Consider the following 7,548-nt stretch of genomic DNA (forward strand, 5'->3'; position numbering starts at 1 on the left):
CTCACCACTCTGTTAGGCATTATTCCCATTTTACAGATGAGGATACGGGCTCAGAATGGTTAAGGGGCTGCCCAGTGCCACACAGCCTTTAACGGTGAATCAGGAACTCGAACTGCAATCCTTTGTGCTCAAAGTCTAGGCTCTCCCTGCTTTGTTGCTTTGCCCAGGCCAACACTGCCTGCAGAAAAGAGTGGACCCTCCTTTCCCCATTCTTTCTGCTCCTCTTATCTTCCAACTCTCAGGACCCGGACATTGCGCTAAGCCTGAGGAACACCACAGTTTGCTCATCTGGCCTTAAAAGGCTGTGTAAACATGCATTAGTCAGCAGCAGCCCACACGCTGGAAAACATTGATATACTGGGGCAAACATTCCCAGAATAGATGACAAACCGCCGAGTCCACCACTCAGGGGATGGGATTCCAGGAACTATTTGCTTTCTGCCTTCAACAATTGTGCTATTTGAATTTTTTTCACACAGTAGGTGGATTGCTTCTGTTATCACACCATATATTGCAATTCGTGCCACCAAATCAGTTGTTGAAGAGAGAAGGGCAGGCAAGAAAACATAAATTGTGATTATTGAATAGTGAGATTATCAGTAATTTTTATTTTCTTTCTTTCTTTTTTTTTTTTTTTTTCTTTCAGAGTGACAGAGTCTCACTCTGTCACCCAGGCTCAGTGCAGTGGCACAATCTTGGCTCACTGCAGCTTCAACTTCCCGAGCTCAAGTGATCCTTCTGCCTCAGCCTCCCGAGTAGCTGGAACTACAGGTGTACACCACCATGCCCAGCTAATTTTTTATTTTTTGTAAAAACGGGATCTTACTACGTTGCCCAGGCTGGTCTCAAACTCTTGGGTAACATAGGAGCAGTCCTCCTGTCTTTGCCTCCCAAAGTGTCGGGATTCCAGGCATGAATCACCATCTCCACCCTATTTTCTTCCTTAGGCATTTCTGCATTAAATGTATTTCTAAGATGAACATGTGCTCCTGGTAGCTACCACGAACAGATAACCCCGACTCACCCTGGGTTGCACCATGAGGACACTGATAAGAACACACGACTGCAAGGCAGAAGGAGGGCCAGGTTTGGCCGGAGCAGCAACGCCACCCAAGGCCCTCTTTGCTCTTTGTGCCTCTCCTCTCTGCGGTCCCCGTGTCTCCTCCATCACAGGTTGCATCACCTCATGGGCACAGCATGTCTGCAGCAGCCCAAGAATCCCCCAGCATCCAGACACAGAAACGGGTTTTCTTTCTTGGTGTCTCCTTTTTTTTTTCTTTTCGAGATGGAGTCTCACTCTATTGCCAGGCTGGAGTGCAGTGGTGCAATCTGGGCTCACTGAAACCTCCGCCTCCCTGCTTCAAGCGATCCTCCTGCCTCAGCCTCCCGAGTAGCTGGGACTACAGGTGCCCACCACCACGCCCAACTAATTTTTTGTATTTTTAGTAGAGATGGGGATTCACCATGTTGGCCAGGATGGTCTTGATCTCTTGACCTCATGATCCACCTGCCTCGGCCTCCCAAAATGCTGGGATTACAGGCGTGAGCCACTGTGCCTGGCTGGTGTCTCCTTTTAAGAGTGTGGGAACCCTTCCAGAACCCCCTGAACTGGTTCCCAGGCCCACTCTTTTTTTTTTTTTTTTTTTTTTTGACAGAGTGTCACTGTGTTGCCCAGGCTGGAGTGCGGTGGCGAGATCTTGGCTCACTGCAACCTCCGCCTTCTGGGTTCAAGCAATTCTGCCACCTCAGCCTCCTGCGTAGCTGGGACCACAGGCACGTACCACCACATCTGGCTATTTTCTTTCTATTTTTTTTATAGAGACAGAGGTCTCACCATGTTGCCCAGGTCTCAAACTGCTGGACTCAAGTGATCTGCCCGCCTTGGCCTCCCAAAGTGTTGGCATTACAGGCGTGAGCCACCACACCTGGCCACCCAGGCCCGCTCTTAAGTCAGTCCCTGGCAGGGGGGTTAGAATCAGGTCCACCTGCTGGCCAGGCAGGGGCGGGCTTCCCCGGCATGTGGAGTGGGGTGGACACCTGGAAAAAGTTGGAGCCTTAGGAAGGAAGATGTGGCGAAATGGATGCCATGTAGACGGTCTGTGTGTCCTCTATGGCAGATTATTTTATAATTTTAAAATTTTCATTGACATGAAAACATTTAAAAAATTATCTTTGCTGTGTTTCGAAGCCCCGCAGAGAACTTTGGCAGGAGCCACATGGATGGGTTCCTCTGTGAAAGCTTCTGCTCCTTGTGGACAATAATCACAGCCTGCACACAAACAAAAACCATGTATTGGGCAGGGGTGGTGGCTCACACCTATTATCCTAAGACTTTGGGAGGCCGAGGCAGGTGGATCACTTGAGCCCAGGAGTTTGAGACCAGCCTTGGCAACGTGGCAAGACACAGTCTCTACAAAAAATACAAAAAGTAGCCAGGCGTGGTGGCATGCACCTGTAGTCTCAGCTACTTGCGGGGGCTGAGTGGGGAGGATCATTTGCGCCCAGGAGGTCGAGTCTGCAGTGAGCTGTGATCATGCCCCTGCATTCCAGCCTGGGTGACAAAGCGAGACCCTGTCTCAAAAAAAAAAAACCAAAAACAAAAACCGGAAACCACGTCTTGTTTCTGCTTCAGGATATTGTTCTCTGGGAACGTCAGGAACCAAACAGGCCCCACGAGCCCCACACTTCCTTAGCTGTGTATCACTGGGTCACGGGAGGCAGGCTACTGAACTGAGGTCCCTGTCTTGGCTACTAACGTCCCTTTCTTCAGCTGTAGTGGCTCAAAATTAAGTTTTGTCCTTTGCTGTGAAAAGCGCTAAGCTTTTATCAGACATGATTTGATGTAGACCTAAATATTTAAAGGCTTGGCCAAGATAAATGAAATGATCTTAAAGGTGACTCACATTCCAGCATTGCAAAGTTGAGGGTTGGAGTGAGTGAGGCCACTGGAAGCAGCTCTGGTTTACTGAGTCCATATGTGTTTTCAGTGTTCCTTTCAGCAGGTTGGAACTGGCTGCAGGAGAAATCACTGATCCCTTTCAGCATATGTTGTACAGTCGCTTAACTGTTTAAAGCAAGTGACGCAGAAATTAAGGTGGGGGATCTGATGTCTTCCAGCAGAGAATAAGCTTTACTTTATATTGAGATCCAAATTGCCCTAGCAGCCTTGGCTGCTAGAACGTAAGAATAAGTGGATTTATTATTATTATTATTATTATATTTTTTGAGACAGAGTCTCGCTTTGTCACCCAGGCTGGAGTGCAGTGGCACGATCTCGACTCACTGCAACCTCTGCCTCCCACGTTCAAGCGATTCTCCTGCCTCAGCCTCCCAAGCAGCTGGGACTACAGGTGCACGCCACCACGCCCGGCTAATTTTTGTATTTTTAGTAGAGACTGGGTTTTGCCATGTTGGTCAGGCTGGTCTCAAACTCCTGACCTCAAATGATCCGCCCGCCTCAGCCTCCCAATGGCTGGGATTACAGGTGTGAGCCACCTTGCCTGGCCAGAATAAGTGGATATAAAGAAAGAAAAGAAAAAGAAAAAAACTCTTCTTATTATTTTCACCAATGAAGGACACCTTTCGATTCCCTCAGCATTCTAAAATTGTAGCTTAATCCTTAGATTCTGAAGTTGCAGAGTTTTGTTTTTTTTTTTTTTTTTTCCTTTCCCCTATTATGTCATGCACATGGCACTCAGGAGCTATGCTATAAATCTCAGAACAATAAACGGATAGAAGAATAAATGGAACATTAAGAATCATCCAGGTTATTGCTACTTGCTATTTAAAGAATGCATGAGTCAAACCAATTCAACTGCTACACAGGGACCATATGGAAATAGTTCAGAGCTGAATATGTCCGTGGCTTGCCTGGTCAGTAGGATATCCCAGCACACACAGGCGTCTACCTCTGCTAGGCATTCACTCAGAGCCTTCCTGTGCTGGAGGTCCCCGGCCACCCCACACGCCTTATGTGCTTGCCACCAATAAGCTTTTCACCATGACACCAGGATGTACAAATCTTGAAACTGGTGACCTAGAAGGAAGAACAAAAAGCCGAAGAGCTGTGAAGAACTGTGAGTTCAACAGAAGGAATGGGGCCGGGCGGGGTGGCTCATGCCTGTAATCCCAACACTTTGGGAGGCCCAGGCAGGCAACTCACCAGAGGTCAGGAGTTCGAGACCAGCCTGGCCAACATGGCAAAACCCCATCTCTACAAAAATACAAAAATTAGCTGAGCATGGTGGTACATGCCTATAATCCCAGCTACTTGGGAGGCTGAGGCAAGAGAATCACTGGAACCCGGGAGGTAAAGGTTGCAGTGAGCTGAGATCATGCCACTGCGCTCCAGCCTGGGTAACAGAGCGAGATGGAAGAAGGAATGAGAGTGCGATAGGAACAGCTCTGTCAACACTGGAGTCAGACTGTTGGGTTCGGATTCTCTGCTCTGAAAGTCACTTATCCTCTCTGTATCTTGGTGTCCCCATCTGCAAAATGGGCTGTGACGAAGATCATGGTGATGCTTGCTAAGTGCCTAGCACAGGGCCTGGGCCTGATACAATTGGTAGAAAATAGAGGGAACTGTGTTCATTCTTCAAGGAAACTGTAATTGAATTAAATAGGATACTGAATTTTGGCATCATATGGGGAGACAGGAACCATGAACTGGCTCCTAAGTTCTGAATGATCTGTAGGGGTTAAACACACAGAACTCTTTGTGCCTCGGTCTCCCTGGATGTGGAATAAGCTCAGGTTGCCAGCATCATAGCGGTTCCTTGCATGCTCCTGGAATTGCTAAGAGGCTGGTTCCCAGAGAAGCCCTCTGTGTGCCCGAGTGTGCCATGTGAGCCAGGTCAAACTCTTCTCCAGGTGCACGGGAGCCTTGGAACAAGGCCAGCCCTGCCAAGGACAGCAACATCCTTTGTTCTCTGACTTTCTCAAAGCCCGGAGTCTACAACGTGATGAGCAAGCCAGCCTTGCCCTTCCCTTGGTGTCGTTTGCTTTGTGGGCAATGGTGGTGGGTGGGTCAGGCAGGAGTGGGCACCCTTGGGGTCCAGGAGGCTGACCCTGTGGGGTGCAGGCGCCTTTTTCACTGCTCTGGGGTTGACGAGGCGGATACCACTGGCGGGAGAGTGAGCAGGGGCGCCTCCCTTCCCTCCAACAGGGGTTTCTTTCCTTTTCTTTTTTTCTTTTTCTCTTTATTTCTTCTTAAAACAACAACAACAACAAACAGGATACACGTGCAGAATGTGCAGGTTTGTTGCATAGGTGTATGTGTGCCGTAGTGGTTTGCTGCACCTACTGACACGTCCTCTTACGTTCCCTCCCCTCACCCCTCACCCCCAACCAACAGGCCCCAGTGTGTGCTGTTCCCCTCTCTATGTCCATGTGTTCTCATCGTTCAACTCCCACTTATGAGTGAGAACATGCAGTGTATGCTTTTCTGTTCCTGTGTTAGTTTCCTGAGGATGATGGCTTCCAGCTTCATTCATGTCCCTGCAAAGGGCATGAACTCATTCCTTTTTATGGTTTCAAGTGGTTTGTTGGTTTGTTTTCTTTTCTTTTTCTTTTTTTTTCTGAGATGGAGTCTCGCCCTGTCACCCAGGCTGGAGTGCAGTGGTGCGATCTCAGCTCACTGCAACCTCGGCCCCTTGGGTTCAAGCAATTCTCCTGCCTCAGCCTCCCAAGTAGCCAGGATTACAGGCACCTGCCACCACGCCAGGCTAATTTTTGTATATTTAGTAGAAACGGGGTTTTACCATGTTGACCAGGCTGGTCTCAAACTACCAACCTCAGGTAATCCACCCACCTCAGCCTCCCAAAGTGCTGGGATTACTGGCGTGAATCACCGCGCCTGGCCAAGGGGTTTGTTTTCTAACCAGCTCTAGAGGGTTGAATGTGGCTCCCCAAAAGATGTGTCCAAGTCCTAACCTTTGGTACCTGTGAACGCGATTTCATTTGTAAAATAGTGTTTTTGCAGATGTCATTAAGTTAAGGAACTTGAGATGAGATCATCATGGATTTAAGGTCCGTAATGATCTCATTCTGGTGGCTTTATAAGAGAAAGAAGAGAGATTTGAGACACACAGGGGACAAGGTAGAAGTGGAGACTAGCAGGAGGTGGCCACAAGCCAAGGGCAACCAGCAGCCAGAAGAAGCCAGAACGGACCTTCCCAGAGCTGCAGGAGGGAGCACAGCTCTGCCGACACTTTGGTTTCACCTCCAGAGCTTACGGCCTCCAGAACAGTGAGAGAATGAGTTTCTGTTGCCCTCAGCCACCCAATTCGTGGTAATTTCTTGGAACAGTGTGTCAACCGTGGGTGCTTCCTGAGCCTTGTGTGGTGAAAAGTTCAGAGCTGTACCTTGTATCCCCGGGGGTATGGAGGAAGGTCACGCAGGCTCTTGGTTTTGCGTTGGTGGTTTTTCCTTCCTGGGGCACGCCAGATCTCCCTGCTAATGTCCGGTAGGCAGCTGGGGGTCACCTCTTAGCACAAGCACAGCGCCTGACCAGAGGCCAAAGGGTGGGCGGGGGTGAGAGCTGACAGGTGCAGTGCCTTTTAGGACAAGTTATGCATTCACACTTGAGCATTTTATTTTATTTTATTTTGTTTTTTTTTTTTTTTCCTGAGACAGTCTCATTCTGTTGCCCAGGCTGGAGTGCAGTGGCACGATCTTGGCTTACTGCAACCTCCGCTTCTCAGGTTCAAGTGACTCTCCTGCCTCAGCCTCACGAGTAGCTGAAAACACAGGGGTGCACCACCAGGCCCAGCTAATTTTGTATTTTTATTTTTTATTTTGTTTATTATTATTATTTGAGATGGAGTTTTGCTCTTGTTGCCCAGGCTGGAGGGCGGTGGCTCGATCTAGGCTCACTGCAACGTCCACCTCCCAGGTTCAAGCGATTCTCCTGCCTCAGCCTCTCGAGTAGCTGGGATTACAGGCACACGCCACCAGGCCTGACTAATTTTTGTATTTTTAGTAGAGGTGGGGTTTCGTTGGCCAGGCTGGTCTTGAACTCCTGACCTCAGGTGATTCACCTGCCTTGGCCTTGCAAAGTGCTGGGATTACAGATATAAGCCACCATGTCTGGCCATACTTGGGCATTTTAAAGTTGAGTGAGTTTTCTGAATGTGAAGGGGTGATAGAGACTGTTGTGCCCAGCTAAGCCAGATGACCAACTCGCCATGCTCCCCTAACCCTTGGAGTCCATTTAGCTTATATAGCTCATAATTATAGACAATGGTTTGCCAAGAAATTGCTGTGTATTTTTTTCAGCCTGTCTGTGCCAAGAGCCGTACAAATGAGCATTGGTCTTTTAATCATATTTTCATATCGGTCTTTTGAACAATTTTCATATTGTTTTTCTGTTGGGGGAAATTTAAGATGGGGAAGGATTTATCTAAATATAGACGATGTTGCTGGCAACCAACTAGAGGGGTAGGCGGGACGATAATAATAATCTGTGTGTACAGAACATTCCGGAGGCAGAACCGTAGGACGCCTGGCGGTGGGAAGCATTTACATAGAGCCTAACCATTTACAGAGTGT

This window comes from Mandrillus leucophaeus, unplaced genomic scaffold, assembly GCF_000951045.1.
Source record: "Mandrillus leucophaeus isolate KB7577 unplaced genomic scaffold, Mleu.le_1.0 Scaffold1, whole genome shotgun sequence".
NCBI lineage: Eukaryota > Metazoa > Chordata > Mammalia > Primates > Cercopithecidae > Mandrillus > Mandrillus leucophaeus.